The following is a 21,264-nucleotide window of genomic DNA, read 5'->3' as shown; positions in this document are numbered from 1 at the left end:
AAACAATGCTAAAACACAAGGAAAAAATTCTCCAACCATAAAGTCATAAAAAATTGACGTTCCCCTATACATTCAGAAAAAAAGAGGCAAATTCAGTTTTTAAGATCCACAAAACTGAAGATTCCCAGCTCTGCACAGAGGATTTCTAAGGAGGTTCCTTGATCACTACCTGTGGAGAAGAGGAGAATGTTGCAGAAGCAGCTGGAGGGTGATGAAAAAGCTTTCTGGACCCTAAAGCTTTTCCTTTTGCTCTTCCTTTGAAAGAGTAAACACTGACTGTACTCAGTCAGAAGTTATTTTTAGTTTTTTAAAATCTATATTAAGAACAATAAACTAAATTGTACAAACAAAGCAACATGAGTTCTTTTATTTCCAATAAACAATGGGGTTTATATTTAAGTATGTATATGACTACTACACCTCAGGTCACAATCTAATCTCTCTTTAATTTAATGCCCAATTTAATCTCAATAGGACAGCTAACAATTAAGGGAATGCATGTGGAGCCACTTACTGTTTGATTGTATTGGTCCTGTATCGATGTCAGATACAGGACTGTTTTCCTGTAGATCATAAAACTTCAGAGCAAAAGATCGCACAGTTCAGAGAAATGTCTCCTGTTCTCAGCAGCTTTCAGGATTAGGATTTTAATGAGCCATGACTGGCTCACACCCATGCATGTGTTGCAAACCCCCTATAGTTTTAATGCCCTGCTTAATTAGCTAAGTGTTCCATAGTGGACATTTTCAATTGCAGTACCTCAGGTCTGACACGCTCTTTTCTATATCATAGTATCATAGTATAGATTGGGTTGGAAAAGACCTCCAAGATCATCAAGTCCAACCCCTATCCAACTCCAATTACTATATCATGGCACTAAGGGCCACGTCCAATCTCTTTTTAAAAACCTCCAGGGATGGTGAATCCACCACCTCTCTGGGTAGGCCGTTCCAATGCCTGATAACCCTCTCTGTAAAGAATTTCTTCCTAACATCTAACCTAAACCTCCCCTGGCAGAGCTTGAGCCCATGTCCCCTTGTCCTATTGTTGGTTGCCTGGGAGAAGAGACCAACCCCCACCTGGCTATAACCTCCCTTCAGGTAGTTGAAGAGAGTGATGAGGTCGCCTCTAAGCCTTCTCTTCTCCAGACTGAACAACCCCAGCTCTCTCAGCCTCTCCTCATAGGACTTGTGCTCCAGTCCCTTCACCAGCCTCGTTGCTCTTCTTTGGACCCGCTCCAGCACCTCAATATCCTTCCTGAACTGAGGGGCCCAGAGCTGAACACAATACTCCAGGTGTGGCCTCACCAATGCAGAGTACAGGGGAAGGATCACTTCCCTGCTCCTGCTGGCCACACTGTTCTTGATGCAGGCCAGGATGCCATTGGCCTTCTTGGCCACCTGAGCACACTGCTGGCTCATGTTCAGCCTCCTGTCGATCAGCACCCCCAGGTCCCTTTCCGCCTGGCTGCTCTCTAGCCACTCTGTGCCCAGCCTATAGCGCTGCAGGGGGTTGTTGTGGCCAAAGTGCAGGACCCGGCACTTGGCCTTGTTGAACTTCATTCCATTGGAATCAGCCCATCTCTCCAGTCTATCCAGATCCCTCTGCAGAGCCCTCCTGCCTTCCAGCAGGTCGACACTCCCTCCCAATTTGGTGTCATCAGCAAATTTGCTGATGATGGACTCAATCCCCTCATCTAAATCATCGATAAAGATGTTAAAAAGGACTGGGCCCAGCACTGACCCCTGGGGAACACCACTGGTGACCGGTCGCCAATTGGATGCAGCTCCGTTCACCAGCACTCTCTGGGCCCGGCCCTTGAGCCAGTTCCTGACCCAGCACAGAGTGCCCCTGTCCAAGCCGTGGGCTGCCAGCTTTTCCAGGAGTATGCTATGGGAGACAGTGTCAAAGGCTTTGCTGAAGTCCAGATAGACCACATCCACAGCCTTTCCCTCATCCACCAGGTGGGTCACCTGATCGTAAAAGGAGATCAGGTTGGTCAAACAGGATCTGCCCTTCCTAAACCCATGTTGGCTGGGTCTGATCCCTTGTCCATCCTGTAGCTGCTGTGTGATTTCACACAGGATGATCTGCTCCATAACTCTGCCAGGCACCGAGGTCAGGCTGACAGGCCTGTAGTTACCAGGGTCAGCCTTGCAGCCTTTTTTATGGATTGGGGTGATATTTGCCAACTTCCAGTCATATGGGACCTCCCCAGTGAGCCAGGATTGTTGGAAGATGATGGAGAGCGGCTTGGCAAGCTCTTCTGCCAGCTCCCTCATTACCCTAGGATGGATCCCATCTGGTCCCATAGACTTGTGAGGATCCAGATGACTCAGTAAGTCACTAACAATTTCCTCCTGGAATACAAGGGGGCTATTTGGTTTCCTATCTCTGTCTACCAGCTCCAGAGGCCGGTTGCCTTGAGGGCCACCTGTCCTACTGGTAAAAACTGAGGCAAAGTAAGTGTTAAGTACCTCAGCCTTCTCCTCATCTCTATTAACTATGTTTCCCTCCAAGTCCCTCAAAGAATGAAGGTTTTCTTTGCTCCTCCTTTTGTTATTAATGTATTTATAGAAGGACTTTTTGTTATCCCTAACAGAAGTGGCTAATTTAACTTCAAATTGCGCTTTTGTATCCCTGATTTTCTTTCTGCATGATCTAGCTGTCTTCCTGAATTCTTCGTAAGTAGCCAGCCCTTTCTTCCACAGTCGGTAAGTTCTCTTTTTATCCCTGATTTCCTTCAGAATCTCCCAGTTTAACCAAGCTGGTTGTCTTCCCCGCCGGCTTGCCTTTCGGCACACTGGTACAGCCTGTTCCTGTGCACTCAAAACTTCTTGCTTGAAGCACGTCCATCCCTCCTGGACCCCCTTGTTTTTAAGGGTTGTTTCCCAGGGTATGTTCTGGACTAGACTTCTGAATAGGTCAAAATCTGTCCAAAAAAACAGAGCTTGGAATAAAACCCTTATACAAACTGACCTTGCCCTAACTTTGTATTTTTAGGCCATACTCTTAACGTGGGTCAGAGGTCCCAAACATCAGTGAGCACCATCCAAGCAGAAAATGGGAAGAGCCACCTGGGCTCAGACCTGGAGTCCATCATTTACTTGCTCTGCTTCCCTCACTTAGCTGTTCTGCCCGGAGAAAAGAAGGCTTTTGGGAGACTTTAGAGACCCTTCCAATACCAAAAGAGGGCTTCCAAAAGGCTGGAGAGAGATTTTGGACAGGGGCATGGAGTGACAGGATAAAGGGAACGGCCTTAAACTCAAGGGGGGTAGATTTAGATTAGATATTAGGAAGAAATTCTTCTCTGTGAGGGTGGTGAGGCCCTGGCACAGGTTGCCCAGAGAGGTTGTGGACTCCCCATCCCTAGAGTGTCCAAGGCCAGGTTGGACAGGGCTTGGAGAACCTGGGAAAGTGGAAGGTGTCCCTGCTCATGGCTGGGGGTTGGAACAAGATGAGTTTTAAGACACCTTCAAGCCCAAACCATTCTGTGATTTTGTGAAATCCACCATTTCAAACAGTGTAGATGAGGAAAAACCTCTCACCCAGGTCATGCATTGTAGAGGTGGGAAAGCCACACTTTGCGCAAAAGCAATCATGAGCTCTGCTCTGCCTTAGTCACATTCACAGATTTCTATCTATTTAAGTGTTTTATATATTTAAATCCATGCACTTGCCTTATACAACCCAACTGCTGCAGGATTATTTCTAACACACAACTTTTCCTAGGTCTTATTCGTCGTGTTCCAGCATTCCAGCATTTTAAGGTACAAACCTTAAAACTGAAATAAAATTACATTGCCTTTTAAAAAAATTACACCCCAAGCGATTTTATATAGTAAACTATTTATTTTAAAGCAAGATTAAATATTGTGCCTCACTGAAATATTTTCTCTTAGCAGAGAGCACTCAGATGGAAAATTTCATACATTTCAACTGATTTTTTGCCTGAATGGTTTTCACATATTTTTCGAAAACCTAGTTGTGTCAAATGATTTATTCTTCTCCAACAATACGGTACAAGTAGCTCTGAAGATGCAAGTGCTGAAATGGTTGACGGCAGTTGGCCAATTAAGTGCTCTACAGTATTCCCATTTTTTTTGTGCTTGCACATACTAATCCTTTTCTTAATGTATTGAGGTTCCATCCAGCAGAAAGAATGAGCTAACTGCAAGGCATGCCACATGAGGAGCTTGGAAATGTACAGCGACACGCTCGTATCCAGGGGAGGTTTAGCCAAGTGTGAAGCAGGAAACACATCTGAGAAGCAGCAAAAGCAGAGGGAAGGGAAGGAAACCCGGCTGGAGCTGTGGGTGTCCCAGGAAGCAGGGGCAGGTGCTGCCTGTCTGGGGAGCTGCAGGAGGGCTCTGGACACGGAGGAGCCCAGCCGGGAAAGGTGCATTCCTGGCGCTGTCTCGTCGGATAACGAGGGGTGGCCCACGGGAAGTCTCGGCACATCATTAGAGGAGGCGGATAATGGAGCTGCCACGGCTCCAGGCAGGGCCAGGCAGCTTCACCTGGCACAGCTGGGCCTGTTCCAGGCTCCTCCGGAGCTGCTGCTGCCGCCTCATTTATCTCCAGTTCATGAGCGGTTGGGCGGAGGGAACAGACAAACCTCTTCTCCACAAACGTTGCTCTGTCCCAAGCATAATTTCTTTTCCCATGGGAAAAAAAAAGGACAGTCTAAATTGTGGTGAACTCTTCCTATCTGTACTGAAGGGGTCTCTTCTATTAAAAGTGTAAGAAAGTATTAAAAGTGTAAGAAAGGTGATGTGTGGTTTAAAATGCTGTACAGAACTGGTAAGTAACATGTAGGTACAAATACTTAAGCAGTGATAGCAGCAGAATTTTGTAAGCACTTTGTCTGCTAAAGAAAATCTAGTTTTACATGGGATTTTTTAAAATAAATTAAATTAAAATCAACCTTCCAAGTTTTCAGAAAGCTTTCCACTGAATCGCACTCTGCTTTCCCTGCAGTCTTTTCCTCAGCATTACTGATTATCAAGTAACCCCCAAAACATTTGTCAGGCTTCTGGGAAGGGAAAATAAACCCCTAAAGTGTCAATTATAAAACCCCAAACTTGGACTTCTGAACTTTCCCAACTGCTGCCCTACTCAAGTCACTCATTAGGGAGGAAACACAAACACTTGTCAGGTCCAGTGAAGACACCAAATTTCTGAAGGCCAGTGAGGAAGACAAAATGCTATGAAGAACATTGAAGTGATTTACAACCCAGACCAAATTTATTTATTGCAGATTACTTTAACTAATCCCTCTCCTGGAGAAGTTATCTCTGCCTTCAGCATCGGGTGTAGAAGTATTACCACTACACATCAAAACATTGCTATAATTTCTCTCACAGATCTATACCAGTCACAACAGGTTGCTGTGATGTTGCAGATAAAAACCTGCAAAAAAAACTGTGGGTTTTTTTTTTCTTTTTATCCAGCTGAAGTAAAAACAAGTGACAGCCAGAATGAGCAGATACTCCTGGCAATTTCAATGAGAGGCTCTTATTACAAGTCACAAGAGTAGGGGTCATCTCCTCTGAGGCCAGTACATTCAAATGCCTCCCTCTGGGTTACACCGTTTCAGTAAAATGTATTTGTATGTTTAGAACTTCAGAAAAATTAATAAATTGAGTCAGAAAACAGGGTCCCCATGTTTTTTTGATCATAAATTTTAGCAAGTTAAAACTTCATTATTGACATTTTAGAAGAAGCCTGAATTGCAGCTGATCTGTGTAAAAATTAAAAGACACTTATCAGCATTTAAGGACCACACCTTGAACAACTGCATGTAAAATAATGTCACTTCATCACTCTGCTTTGACATTCCCAAAGAGAAGCAACATTCCCAGCATTGCTGATGGACAATTCACAGGCAATTCACCAGCTTGGTCCTTCTCTGAGGTGTAGCTGCTAAAATGAGATTGTTCAACCTGGAGAAGAAAAGGTTCCAGGGAGACCTTATTGCAGCCTTTTGGTATTTGAAGGGGTCTATAAGAAAGATGGGGACAAACTTTTCATCAGGGCCTGTTGTGACAGGACAAGGAGCAGCAGTTTTAAACTAAAAGGGCGTTGATTTAGTTTACATATAAGGAAGAAGTGTTTTACACAAAAGTGGTAAACTACTGGCACAGGTTGCCCGGAGAGGCAGTGGGTGTCCCATCCCTGGCAGCATTCAAGGTCTGGTCTACTGGAAGGTATCCCTGCTTATTGCAGGGGGATTGGAGTAGATGAGCTTTAAAGGTCCCTTTCAACTCGAACCATTCTATGATTCTGTGAAAAATGGGAACAGCCCTTGCAGCCCTGAGGTTGGACTGCAGTCCGAGTGAGGGCAACAGTGGGAGAAAGCCAGGAAATTTTTGCTGGGACAGGACACTCCCAAGAGCAAGGAGACAAGCTCTGTGCTCAGGAATCCAAATAAGAACTGGGTATAAACTTCCTGAAAACAGATTTTCAATTCATTCCATCATTTCTCCTGCTTTTGAATTGTCCACTCTCACCTCAAGTGTATTCCTTACTTGATCCATAACTGGCTTGCCAGGCCAACACATGGTTCCCTGCTTCTGGGCACAGATTTATCAGGATTCCAACTTTGTCTGAGCAGCATGATGTATGCTGCTAAATACAGGAGAGATTACAAATACAGGCTTTGTATATCAACCAACATACTGTTCTCCTTTTTGAAAACAATTCAGCCAAAATTACATATATGGAAAAAACCAGAGTTACTCAGGATGATTTATTAATTGTACATAACACGCCTGAAGGCAGACTGGGAATGGAATTCAGATAGATGGACACAGAGGAAGATTAAGGCGATAATGGCAATGCATGGTGCAACTTCTTAGTCACAAACACTCTCATCACATGAAATTATTTTCACAGATGATATTTATCCCAGAGCAGGAACTGCCCCATAATTCCTCTCTTAAGCATTGCAGAAACTGAAAGGCTGGTGTGATAAAACTTCCTGCAAATCTCTTTCAAAATATTAAAATTTAACAACTAAACAACTTATTCCTAAGTCTGGTCACACGGATGCTCAAGTGCTTTTATTAGGAAACTTGCTCCTTGCTTATGTTCTGTCACATCAGGGCTAGATCAGCCCCTTTCCATATTAAAAAGGAAAACAAGGAAGGAGCTAGGGAAGTGAGGAAAACTCCACAAGAGACCATTCTTGTTACCTGAAAATAAATGTCTGGTTTTGGTTTTTTTTCAAGGAGGTTTAAAACTTTCTGTCCTAGGGCTTAATTTAGCTCATGATTTATGAGTACTGGGAAGAAGTGCTCTGGATTGGTCTGGCTTATCCATTAAGTGGCTGTGTTGATACTGCATTTTCCCTGCATTGGCCGTTGCTGCTGGAATAAACAGGCCACACTCTGGGCCATCAAGGCAACTCTCGTGTTTGCTCAAGGACAAGAAAATCCTCTCTCTCAAAGGGGAAGGACCGAGCAGAGGAGCAAGGATTGGTGTGAGAGCCACAAATGGCTTGGAAAGGATTTTTAATTTGTAAACAGCAGGAAATCCCAATCACATTCCCAAATGCACAAGCCATCCTGGAAGTCCTGCATTAAAGCCCCTCACCCCTCTCAGCTGGGGTAGCACCAACCTGCGAGCCCCAGAAGGGCCAGTGCAGCACAGCAAACTCCACTTCCAAACAACCTTTCTCCAACAGGAATAAGGACAGACCCAAGAGGAGTTTCATACCAGTAATTAAACCTGAAAGGAGATCCACACTCTTTGATCCTTCCCGGTTCACGTGCTGGACTGTTTCCTTGCAATTACCCTTTTCTGGTGAGGCAGAGGTGGGAGAAAGGCTACAGATGCTGTCAGACAAAGAGCTGGTCCCCCTTGCTGCTGCAGATGGTGGAAGCAGAATCCTCTTTCTTTTCACACTATCAATTAAGCAATGTTGCCAAACCCACATCAGCTTCTCAGTCAAACATTTCATTTCTCAGCAGTCTGTGTGAAGTTTGAAAGCTACAGTATGTTCTGCCAGCGGCCTCCAGAAAGCTGCTTTGCATTGTTTTGCTTAAATGGCTACAAAAGTGCTGTCAAAGAGACACTGTCAACTGCAGCTTTTGTGTTTATGTCTTTTTACTTAGAAAAAAAAAAAAAGAAAAAAGAAACAAAACCTTTTGGAGTTGAAAGAACTGATTTCTGCTTGTTTTATCAGTCCTTTTTAGATTCCTTTGGCAGACATTGGATTTTCCTCTCTGCTATTCACAGTGCAAGCATATTCAATATTGAATAGACCTTTTTGACAGTTTTGAACCTGTTCCATAAGATTCCAAATGCACTGATTCATGGGCACTTGCAAAGATCCTACAACATAAAAAAAAAAGAGTCTACCCTGACTCAAGAATTGTTTTGCAGCAGGATAATTTAAAACTTCTGCTCCTTCATCTGTATGATATCTCAGAGCCAGCAAGAACACTTTCATAACTGATTTGTCTGCCTTACACACCAAGAGGGATACAACAACAAATACTCACTGTCTAGAAGTCAAGAAAATCTAATTATCTAATGTTATAAAGGTTCTTCTTTTGTCTTCTAACTCCAAAATGGGGGCAAAATGCTGGTCTTGGAAAGAATAAAATATGAGTCTCATATTTTAATGAGTGCCAGTGAGAACCCAGCACTGAACACGTCCAAACACACAGGTTGCATTTCTGTTCTATGGTGTAGATTTTTTATTCGCTGCACACTCTCACAGTCTGAGCTTCCCAGCAGCCTGGGAATATTTTCTTCCTTGAGTATCCCCTCCACTCCCCTAATGCTGCTCCTCTGAAAACCAACACCATGGCAGCAACATTGCTGATGATTTAAAACTGCTCCCGTTTTCATACTTGGGGGGTAATTCCAGCCTGATCTTCACTTTGGAGAAGCAGATGTGAATCTGTGTAAATTAATAAATGACAGTGGAGACGATCACACTAATGTGTTACGAGTCTAAATGTGGAAGCAGCTTTTCTCAGCTGCTTCCAAACGCAGTGGTGGGTACATTTTCTATTCCATGGCCAGCATAAAGGAAATAAATAAAGCAGAGATTCCCAATTTGTTGTTCACGGATCCACTGGAGTCTGCTGACTTCCAATTCCCACATAAGCAGTGAAATCTACGGTCACTGAGCTTGGATTCAATACATAAGAGCCAAAATGTCCTACTGGAAATTTTTTTGGTAGCCCACAAAGAAAAAAAGGATGAAGTCTACTGAATGCTAAAGCACATACAAATAGAGCATTAGATCTCTCACATATATCCTCCTAGGAAAAAAATTCCACAGAAAGCACTAGGAATTAAATCTATAGAAATGTAATACAGCTCTATGGAAATTCCTCTGAAGGCCTATAGAATTTACTACAGCAGGGAGTCCTTTTCAGAGCCCCTTTTTTCAGACAACTTGCAGAAGGATGTAATTCTAATGAATGGGGTTTTTTAAAAAAAGTAATAGATTGACAATAATCTTCTATTAAATTATTTTCCATAAGAGTATTGGTAGCAATAGCCATTAACATTATTTTATAAAACTGGAGGGATATATTGATCAGTGGATCCATTCTGTCCTGACACAGAGAACTGGGGCAATTTATGTTGCTATTCATTGTCAGGCAAAGGGTTTTGTTCCTTTTTTTTTTTTTTTTAAACATCTGGTGTCCCTTGAATAATTACTTTAATTAAAATAAGAGACTGTTTTATATGCTTTCCTTGACAAGAACTTTGCCTTCATGCTCTCTGGCAAATCCACTATTGCTGCTGTGTAAATACAGCAACACTTATTGGTCATTTGATACTTTCCATGGGTTTTCTGTGATTTAAGATGCAATGTTCCTCTGGGATTCCCAGCTCTTGGACTTTGTCTGAGCCTCCCCAGATCACATGGAAAGGAGAAGCTGGAATAGCAGGGCTTGGTGATAAACAAGGGATTGGTTCCAAGGGAAGGGACAGCACAGCTCCTTGCACAGCGAGTGAAGTACAGGCAGCCAAACTGGAAAAGGAGAGGGAATCACAGAATTATGGAATCATTTGGACTGGAAAAGCCCTCTCAGACCATTGAGTCCAACCATTCCCTCAGCACTGCCAAGGCCACCATTAACCTGTGTCCCCAAGTGCCACATCCACAGGCTTTTACATCCCACCAGGGTGGGGACTCCACCACTACCCTGGGCAGCTGTGCCAGGGCTGGACAGCCCTTTCAGTGAAGTAATTTCCCCAAAACCCAATTTAAACCTCCCCTGGCACAACTCGAGGCAGTTTCCTCTTGTCCTATCTCTTGTTCCCTGGTAGCAGAGCCTGACCCACACCTGGCTCCACCCTCCTGCCAAGTTTCCTTGCCCTCAGGGGTGGGTGACAAAGGAACTGGGAAGAGGTGAGGATACAGGCTCCAGGAACTCCTCCTGCCCCAGCCTTTTCCCCTTCCAGTTATGAATGATGGAGGAAAAATTGTAATGAAAAGAACCTTTCGTGCCTTTCAGTGTAGGGTTTTGTGAACTGATGAAAACATCCCGTAGAAAATATTGAGTATATTTGTTTTGTCTGTTTTCTCTAGATCCTCATTAGTTTTATCCTTATCATCATCTCTAATCCTACCCACGGTGAGGTGGCAGAGTCAGTTTTGTAAGGATCCATCAGGGAAAAGCAAAAACCTGGGAAGGAAAAGCTGTTTCTGCCTTTGATGATGAAAATATATCTGGAAAGAATTTTCTTTTTATTTTATTTCTTGTTGTCTCCTCAAGTGTCCTTCATTTCATCTTCCTTTCCCTCACTTATCTAAATATTGTCTAACTACAGGGAAGGAAAATATTGAATTCTACCAAATTTGGGGAGTTGACTTCACAGGAGCATGGACTTGATATTTTATTTTCTTGAAAGAAAAATGTCTGTGCTCTCCATGCTAAATCCAGGGAAGTCAGTGGTCAAAATCCTAATGCCTTACTTCCCTGGGAGCAGGATTCAGCTCAGCAGGGATGGACAGTAGCTAAGCTGCCACCTCCCATTCCCTGGAGATCTTCCCAGGGCAGCAGTAATCAAAATAATTCATTTGCAGTTCTAAGCCTTTGATGCATGACTGCTGAGAAAGAAGATTTGCAAAAGCTGTGACAAACTTACACCTCAGCTTTCAGAAAAGGAGAAAAAAAAATCTGTTACTGGAAAATTTGCCAATTTTTTCCCTCTAGCCCTTAATGCACAGCAATCCATTTGACCGTATAATTATTACTTAAAGAAAAGGAGTTGGTAAAAGAAGTGTAATTTATGCAGATGAACAAGGAAACAGATGAGAAATACAGAAGAAATATTAGAAGGAAAACACAAAATAACACAGAAACATTGCTGTGAACTGCTGTCAGACCTAAATCAAAGTCAGAAAGGAACACAGATTATGCCACCATCAGTTTTTGTTGGAGGAGGAAGAATCTTGGCAATCAAGATTATCTGATAATTACCTTTCTTAATGCATTAAATTCACTCAGCTTCACCTTCAGGCATTTAGCTGAAGAAAATAATGACACACATCCTCATGTTTAATGGTTAAACTCTATTTCCAAGAAATCTATTACATGTGGTGTCATCCAGAAACCCACGCAATAAAGCATCTTTAAAAGAAGCACTGATAGAAAAGGATGGGGTTTGGAAACATAAATAGCAGTTGTTTGCATCAAAATATTTTAATGTACAGGCTTTATTAATACTAATGAAAGTTTGATTGTCTTTCCTAATTAGCTCCCCACCCTCCTTTGTCAGGATCAGCTGCAGAACAAACCTTCTTCTGCCAGCATCTCAGGATGCATTAGACCTCATTAAACATCATTTTTAAATGAACATTTCATTTAAAAGAGATTAATTTTTAAAGTATGCCAGCGCTTGAAAACGAATCTGTAAAATTATACAGCTGCTGAAGAAATACCTCCACCTCCTAATTCACCAGTATTTATGGACAGATAAGTCCACGTGCTGCTCCTAACGAGGTTTGGAGAGTCTGTCTGATAGTCCACTGGCTCACAAAGGGACTTTGCCAAGGGCCCGACCCCTTTCCCACAGGATGCACAAACCAGCCTTGGGCAGTAGAACACACATCATCTTCCTAGTCATAGAAACATGGGGAAGAATAAATTTAACCTGAGTCTGCTTTTAATCCCTTCCTACAGATGAGGACATGTCCCTCACAGGCAGCACCTCCAAGACCAAGTCCTGGTGGTTTGACTCTGATCTCAGGGGAGCAGAGGCTCAATCCAGCACGTTCCCCATGGTGGAGACTCCTCCACAGCACACTTCTTTCCCAGACCCTATCCACCACTATTTCCAAAGGAGTTATGGAGTTTCACCTTGAAATACTTTCCAGGGTGGTGTTGGAGTATTCTGGGTATCTGAATTAGTCACACCAGACTGGAACCAGAACCTTCTATGGCTCACTGCCATCGTTGTGGAGTCAGCATGGGACAAGGAAAATGGCCCACAGCTGCTTTGTAAATACAGAATGAAACATCATTTTTAGGTAAAGTTTGAGTTGGTCTTAAAGAAACTGAACAATTTTTTTATTTTAATGAACAATTTGCACTGAAAAAATGGATATTTCTACTTGAGAACAAGTGAGGTTTATGTCTTCTGCATGTACACATTCATGTGCTTCAAGAAGAACTTGAGAAGGTGGTTCTTTCCACCTGGATGCCCTTTATCTGATGGCAGGTTTCCCCTACAGTGTAAATTGGATGTTTCTGACACCAAAAGACCAAGAAATTTAAGGTAATTCTTCTCAAACAAGTGGGCTGTGGATTCTGTCATGTCTCCAGCTAATCCACTGAAAAACAGAGATGGAAAACTATCAGTCACATCATGTGAAGAACTGCTTTAACAGTGCATAATGAAATGGAATTTCTTACAGGATTTGGGAAAAGAAATTAGAGATTACTAGGACAGCTTATTTCCTTCTGTGCTAATATGACTCTGGTGATCCCATGGGACTCCTGCCTGTCATCGACCTTAATTTAAGTCAACTCTTCAGCAAAGTCTGGGAGTACATATGAAAATTTTATAACTCTGCTGAAGTCTCAGTGGAGTTGATGAGATTTGGGCATTATCTTTGAGACCACAAATACTAAAATGGAAGCTGAATTGGCTTTCACTTGTTATCATGTAAAAGTGTTCCTGTTATTTATTTCCAATGTGGATTGCTTAATTAGAAACACAGGTGCATTCACTGGGCTGTATTTTACTCCTCAACTTAAAAAGCCATTTTTAAACTACTGATACAAAGCAAAACAAATACTTGCTGTTTAATTGGTTTTACTAAGAGCAATTTTAAATTAGTAAATTTGGGGGGGAATTAATTAATTTTAATTGTACAATACAAATATCTATCTGTTAAGCAAGCACCCACAAAATTAGTAGGGGTAAGGAATAAAGGTATTGTCAGTTATTAAACATTACTAAAAGTGATGGAATGGACAGCTTCTGTGTCAGTTACTAGTGACTGGCCATTGTAAATAAGATTTTCCCTTCTTTTATATGATATCATTTTGGTTATTTGTTATGCAGACTAAGAACTAAAATACTTACTTATGACTGAGAGAGTAATTCTACTTTACGCAAGTCAAGCCTCCAATGTATTTCTCCAGGGTCAACATCTACACAGTTACAAATGCCCAGTAAAGTGGAGGTGAGCAGTGCTGAAGGCACGTGTCACAAACATTTTGTGCTCCACTTGGAAAAGCCCAAGTTGGCCTAAGAGAGCCTGTTCATCAGCACTTGGGAATGAATCAGCTACAGGAATGCTCCAGTAGCTTTCCTTGAGCTCTTATGGTGGTGCTGGAGAACAAAAGTAGTTTTTATCGTGCAGTTGCTTGCAGCTGATGATGACATATTATCAGCATATGTGGCATTATCCCTGTTCTGTGCAGGACTCCTGGAGAATGCTGTTAAGTTGGTCCTTCAGCTCTCCCAGGTGAAACAGCCACATTTAAACCCTGATTCTGTGCACATTAGTTACTTCAGCAGATTCCCTGGAGTTTACTGCAGGAGAAACGCAACCCAGATTTGGTCATTAAATTTAGATTCTTTCTGCTCATCTTATTTACACAGCCAAAAAAGGCATTTGTATCATTTTTCTTTCCAATGGATGGAATAAAATCAGCTGCATAACAAAGTGTCCTTGATCGTGAACTATATAAAACAAAGCATTTATTTGGAATTCCAAATACACAAAAGGAGTAAGAAGGTGAGTGAAAAATAAACCTGCCAAAAAAGGAAGGGTTCGATTTTCCAGGTGTAGTACAAATCATATTCCTAAAATGGCTGGAGCAGTCTGAAAATATTGTTCCAAGGAGCATAGCCTGGGTCCCTCTGACAGATGTATCTTAATTGTTGACTGACTGAGGTTTTAGGTACCTGCATGGCAGGCAGTGAGCAGGGGCAGGAGGGTTCATCTCATGTAACTGCTTAATCTGTAATGGAAACCCTGCAGAGACACAGAGAGCATCCAGTCTAATGTCTGCATTCCCCTCTTCCCAGCAGCTATATACAAAGTTTAACCTCTAGACAGCAATCCAATACAGTGAAGCTAAACATGAGTCATACTTGAGACCAGAGGTTCATCTCGGGCAGAGTCCTCTCTTTTAGAGTGGCCCGACCACTGCTCCACTCACTATTTGCAAATAGAGGATTTTTTTTTTAGCAAAAGGTGACTTTTATGGGTTTATTAATCCCTCTCTGGGCTTCCTTTAGATGAGAAGATGCATTTCTACCTCTTTGAGGCTACAGAAAGCAATAGGTACATTCTGGTGTCATTCTCCACGTTGAATCCAGGTTTTAAAGCTGAAAAAGACCTTTAGGACCACCAAGTCCAACTGTCAACCCAGCACTACCACCATGGTCACCACTAAACTCTGTCCTTAAGAGCCATATCTACATGTTTTTTGAACAATTCCAGGAATGGTGGCTCCACCTTTTCCTCTTCCAGGTCTTCCAGGTTTCTTCATCTCCAAGACTGCTCATTAATCAGATTGGCAGCAGTGGGTCTCTCATTTGCATACAAGTCTAGGGACAAAGGAGGTGGCCCTGTGTTCCAGGCACTGAGAGCAATGGAATCGACCTCACAAGGAAGTGTTCTCTCCAGGAGACACTCAGCTTGAGAGGACTCTGCCTTTCCTCCCAGCACTGCAGGTGGGCATCCACAGCTCACAAGCTCAGACATCTCCCTCCCACCACACGCCTGGCACCAGCTGGGCAGGGGGAAACCCTCACATTTTGGTGCCTGTGCCTTACAGTTTGTGCCGGTTTTATATGACACCACCAATGGCTACCAAAAAAAATCCCAGTGCAAAACAAAGGATCCCAGTCCTGGCTCTCTGGCTAAGGTTCCAGAGCAATTTCAAAGGATGTAGGGAATTACAGGTCAGGCAGTCCTGGGGAGCTGACTGGACTGGTTTGCAATCTGAGACTCTGGGTAAAATGGATTCAAGCCAATATTAATAATTGCTTTACTAGTGGTTAATTGAGGTTCTTTGTTTAGGATCTACAAATTATAATTTAGGGTCTGAGGCATCTGTCATTCCCTTCCACAAAAAATTAAAGCACCTGGATGACAGTATTGCTATTTTTCAGCTCCTGTTGAGACATACAAGTTTTGGGATCTTGGGGTTTGTAACATGCTTATTTTATGTAGTTCAGTGTTTTCCTTGTTTAATTTGGTCCTTTGGAAATGACTGGAACCACGGATATCCTCTGGGTGACCAGAGGAATCATCCATCAGCAATACAACCAATTTTGCCTACATTAAAAAGGAGCATCAGAACTCTACACCACCATTTTTCCACTTTATTTGTGCAATAATGTAAAGGCCCAAACCAACTCAGAATTATGCAAAAATATCAGGACACGAAACATCTAATTACATTCTGACTTTACTGCTTCCCAACACCCTAAGTCAAAATAGGTGAACTATGAAGAACATGAAATAATTGCAATCATTATCACATAAAATGTACTGTACATGAATTTAGAGTGGTTTTGGGCTAAATCTATCTTTAGCTTAGCCCTATGGTATAAAGTCCCATTTATGCTAATAATTCCAAACCCCAGATCAGGGGAGTGCAGCAGAGCTTGATGAAAGCCAGATCTGGGGGGTGGCTGGAGTATTTAATTCCTATGGTGCATGAGAAACTACTCTGCCTAAGACATAGAGGATATTATTCTGTTGATGTTACCTCTGGCAGAGCCTCATGGAAGACAAGTGGTAAAAAAGGAATCGACCTCTCAAGATCTGGGCCTTGCATTGCTGAATTTTCATGATTATATATCGAGATAGAGAACTTTAATTGCTTATATCTGTGCAAAATTTTATGAGGTCTTCTACAGCCCTGCAGTTCAATCCCTTTGCTCTTAAAATCACCTTCTTAAATAAATTTTTAAGAAAACCCTCAGCTCAGTTCTACTCTTTTATCCTTTATTTATGCTTTGTTTAAAATTATCAGAGTTGATAAGACCGAGCGGGGTTGCTTTGCACCTCTCAGAAGATGTGTGCACATTAAACATATTGGCAATATTTATTTATTCTGCCATCTGTCCCACCAGCTCCACGTTCTCAACAGTTTGGCCTAGAGAGGGCCAAAAATCACCTGAGCATCATAAAGCGAGTCCCCGGCTGTCAGCAGAACACATTGAGCCCACAGCTGCTGTCCTGCTGCCTGATTTAATGAGGTTCCTAAAGTACATGGACAAGGATTCGGGCTCCGGGTTGCCATGGCGATGGGAGCGGGCGCCGGGAGCGGGTGTGGGCAGCATCCCGATCAATAGGGATCAGCTCACGGCCCACAGGCCCCGCAGATGCGCCGGAGCCCGGTCCTGCCACACGGACACGCCGGAGTGCAGAGGTGGGAGAGCAGCTCTGCCCTAACGGCCAGGCTGGGCTCAGGACACGGGCCCTGTCGAAAGGGCAACACTCTGCACTGACATAAACACCTTGTTTGTTGCTCTGTCTGTCTGTTCTCCCATTACTTTGCAGAGTGCTTCGCATCCTCTGAACTCGATCGCTTCCCTCAGGTCCCGGGAGAAACTCAGAATCATGGAAGGGACCAAAAGGATCATTGTGTCCATCTCCTGGCTACACACAGGACACCCCAAGAATCCCACCATGTAGCCTGGGAGTGTTGTCCAGACTTGGCCAATACTATGTTCCCAGGGGAAAGGATCCTTCCATGGTTGACTCAAACATCATCACAGTCTACAGTTTCCTTCGGAGGGACAGAGAAGTGGCAGGCACTGATCTCTGCTCTGTGAGGACCAGGGAGAGGACCCCAGGGAATGGCCTGGAGTTGTGTCAGGACAGGTTTCGGTTGAATATTAGAAAAAGGTTCTTCCCCCAGAGGGTGGTTGGGCACTGAACAGACTCCCCAGGGCAGTGGGCACAGCACCAAGGTTGACAGAGCTCAAAGCACGTTTGGATGATGCTCTCGGGCACATGGTGTGACTCTGGGGATGGTCCTGTGCTGGGCTAAGGGTTGGACTCGATGATCCTTGTGGGGCCCTTCCAACTCAGCATGTTCTGTGGGTCCATAATCTCTGAATTTCCCATCACTTTTAGCAGTATGTTACTACACTAGAGCAGTGTCTATGCTTCTGAGGCCAAAGGCTTTTCTACTGAGTCAATTCACCTGTTTTCAGAAGACAAACATTCGTGTGCAATCTGTGATTCATGTAGAAGTTTCCTCACCCAGAAAGAACTAAAAACCAGAGTAGCAATCCAGCGACAGGGAGAAAACATGTCATCCCAAACAATTCAGGTTGGATTCCCACGCGCTTCCAGCACAGCACACAGGGACAGATTTTTTTCCACATATTTTAAAAACTAAAATATCATAAGTGTATTTTTCCTCCTGTGCAGAAGCATGAAAGGTGTAATTTTAGCTATTTACGTATATACGGAGCACTCAAACCTGAATGAAAGGTTGACTCAGAAAATCATACCCCTCAAAAAACCCAACAGTTAAACATATTTTAATGATTAGTACAAATCTTATTTTACCACCTGATAGTTTTGCAAGATTATGCTTCAGATTCAAAGGAAGGAGCTTTTTGCCCCTTTCCCACCCCTTCTGAGAGGAGCATTCAGACGTGATCTTCCAGCCTGGAATATTAAAGCCCAAACAGCACCATATCAGACGGATTAGTCACACATGTTTATGTTGCATTGGCCATTCAACCCCTCTTGTCCTCAGATGGATCTTAACAATGCAGCAAACAGCTCCACTGTGTAACAACCAAAGTGGGTAATCAAGGCCTCTGAACAGAGAGGGAATTAAAGGGTTTGGAGTTTCTGTGAAAGTAGCAAAAGATGTCATCAAAGTTGGTACAAATCGACATTTAAGGAAGTGTCATGTCAAGTCTCAAAAAATGGTATAAATATGTTGTAAGGGTAGATGAAAAAGCACAACAGCATGATGACAAAATTTAATCCCTCTGGGATCAACTTAGAAAATAGGATCCACATTTCAAGCAAAGAAATTCCCCAAATAACCCATTCCTCTGCACATGAAAAAGCATCAATAATCAGACCTGTTCTCGACATGGCATTTTGTCACTCATCGAATCCTCTGTAGCCCAAGACTGAAAACAAATTCCAGAGGAATTCACCTAGGGAGTAGGAATTTCCTTCTGTAGAAACCAATACTGTCATTTTTCTACAGTTCTGAGCAGATGTTACAGCTTAAGCTGCTCACCAAAATGAAGCCTTCAGTGCTAAGCCCTCAGGAGCTTGTAGCACCAGCGATGCAGCGTGGACAGCACGGCCCGTGTCACTCTGTGGGATGTCGCTCATCCAGGTTGGGACTGGTGCAAACACAGCAAACAAACACAGCCCACACACTTTTGTTCACAGCTGGTGATTTATGTTATGCCATTTACCACAGTGAGAGGTTTCACTGGGGATCTCCGACAGACTGGATTTCCTCATTAAAATGGTACCATCTTCAAACACAGAGTGTTGTTTTCTGAAATTTCCTTGTCCAGTTTTCCCGTGGCAGATAGAGAGGCCAATGGATATCTACAACTTGTAGGATTGCTTCAGTTAAAGGTATTTGTGAGCTTGAACCAGTTCAAAACATGCTGATCTACAGAACAAAATCCACAGCTCTGCTGGTACTCACTGCCAGTCCTGGTCAGTCCTACCAGTTGTAGGAAGAGGAGACTTAAGGGCAAAGGCACATGTAAAGTCCCTCCAGCGACAAGTGGAGCATTTCAACCCTGCATCACAAAGACACATCTCATCCTTGCAACCTGTTCTTGGCAAGAGGCTACTTCTGGTATGACATTTCATTTAGTACTTTTCAATCAGATTGGGTTTTATGGCATCTTTGTGACATCTTTGGCTTCCTTTGAGTCGTTGGAATGGATTAAGCTAGGAAAAAGAATCTACAGTTCACTTGGAAACGGAGCTGAGGGCTGGTAACATCTTACCCTGTGACCACATGGGTTTCAGTGGCTGGTCATGAAATGCTGCAGTTCATGCAAAACATCATCCCACTGTTTGCACAGAACCTGGCCCCACCAAGCAAAATCTAGACTAAAAGATCAGTACCAATCTCTACACCTAACCAGATATTCATATTACTCCAATTGCCCAACTTAACAAAATTGTGTTTACTCTACCTGACAGCTGTGTAGTATTTCTGTGATGGCCAATCCTCATTTAAACAAGAAATAAAACTAATGGCACTGACCTTGCCATTGCAAAGGCAAAAAAATCTGTTATTGAACTTGGTTCAAGGTTCAGAACACACCTGAAGAAAAAGGTAGCACTAACAAAAACTGACTCAGCTGCCCAAGGGCAGGCAAATGAACAATTGCAATGTTGTTTGAGACATTCAGTTTACTACAGGAGCAGATGGATGGGTGGAAAAGCATCAACTGATCTGCTCATTGCTTTTCTGTATTTCACTATGAGTCTTTCCTTTCACCAGGAGTCTCTCACCTGGGTTGAACTTCTCAGAGTGACCAGCCCAGAGCATCCACTGGGATGGCAGCAGAAACTTCCTGTAAAGGGGCACTGGGATAAAGGAGTTAATCAAAACCTTCCCTGAAAACCTAAGGCTGGTGTCTCCACTGCCACTAACAGATAAACTTGAGAGTGTAATCCTACTCAGTTATTTCTGCAGTGCTAATTTCCACACAAAGCATTTCTCTAAAGCTGAGAGGTCCAGAAACCTCTGGCTTGGGATTACTTTTTTTTCATTTCTATTTTATGAAATATACAGAAACTTTAAAATAAAATTTAAGTCTTTCAGATTGAGGTTGTTCTCACAATATACAGACTCCGGATTTGTTGTTGTAAGTGAGAGCTCTGTTCCATCTTCTGCACAAAGACACAATTCTGACTTCTCTCCCAGCTTGGATATTAAAAGTTAACTTCAAATCCCTTCATGAAATGGATGTTTATTCTGGGGGTTTTTATGTGCAGTTTTTGGCATAGTGTGATTTGGTTTATACTTACTTTTCCCCACCATAGCTATAATCTCCTCTTTCAGGATAGTGAAGCGTTCTCTAATTGGCTTTTATTTTGCTTCATACACTCTTTGCACCTCATAACAGAGCTCTGAAGAGCTCTCATTCTGCTGAAAAAGTTCCTGTGGAGGCTGTGCTTGCTATAAAGTACGATGGAATCAGTTAAGCGAGATGATTCTCTGAACACACATCACCAACATCAGTCTCCACGAGCCTGTATCTCAGGGAAGCATCAGTCCATAATAAGACCATATACAACAGGGAGTGATGCCATCAGAGCATGTCCTACTGAAACACTTCTTCTTATGAAGTCCATGAATATTGCTTTTAAGTGTAAAAAAAAGTAATCTATTCTAGAAAGACACTTATGAACAGAAAGGGGGAAAGAATACTCTCTGATCTCTTGAGCCGAGCTCTCAAGACATCAATGACTATGCACTCATTTATAATCTCCACTAATTTACTGGCTGCCCTAGAGACACACTTTGATCTTTGGGAAGATCTACTGTATCTCTCTGCTTTGCAACAGGCAATAAAAACGGTAACCCCTTATAATAAAGTGGTCTAAATAATGTAGTCATAGCATCTAGCCCCCAATTCATCCAGGAAGATGCCACCTTCCACCCTACATTCACGGCATAAATATTCATCACCAGCGTGGGAAGGCTTGGCTGTGTACAACAAGTTTTGTAGGAGATGTCCTTTCTCTGCAAGCACATGTGCTGTGTGAAACTCTGTGTAATTAATGTCAAGGATCAGTTC

General features: G+C 42.9%; 1 long non-coding RNA gene across 2 annotated transcripts; it reads right to left on the bottom strand.

The window, feature by feature from the left end:
- Positions 1-9,720: 9,720 nt before the first annotated feature.
- On the bottom strand, positions 9,721-16,701 carry LOC113952845. 2 transcript variants are annotated; one of them, XR_003529677.1, is made up of 5 exons: positions 16,623-16,701; positions 15,627-15,775; positions 12,672-12,808; positions 10,472-10,658; positions 9,721-10,000 (listed from the first exon to the last, which is right to left on the bottom strand). It is a non-coding gene; the product is annotated as an uncharacterized LOC113952845 (long non-coding RNA). The 2 variants fall into 2 exon arrangements; XR_003529676.1 differs by lacking the exons at positions 15,627-15,775; positions 16,623-16,701 and adding an exon at positions 14,951-15,057.
- Positions 16,702-21,264: the final 4,563 nt, after the last annotated feature.

This window comes from Corapipo altera, unplaced genomic scaffold (assembly GCF_003945725.1).
Source record: "Corapipo altera isolate COAL_440 unplaced genomic scaffold, ASM394572v1 180, whole genome shotgun sequence".
Lineage (NCBI taxonomy): Eukaryota > Metazoa > Chordata > Aves > Passeriformes > Pipridae > Corapipo > Corapipo altera.
The sequence above is the reverse complement of the archived record's forward strand: the minus strand, read 5'-3'. Positions and strand labels throughout refer to the sequence as shown.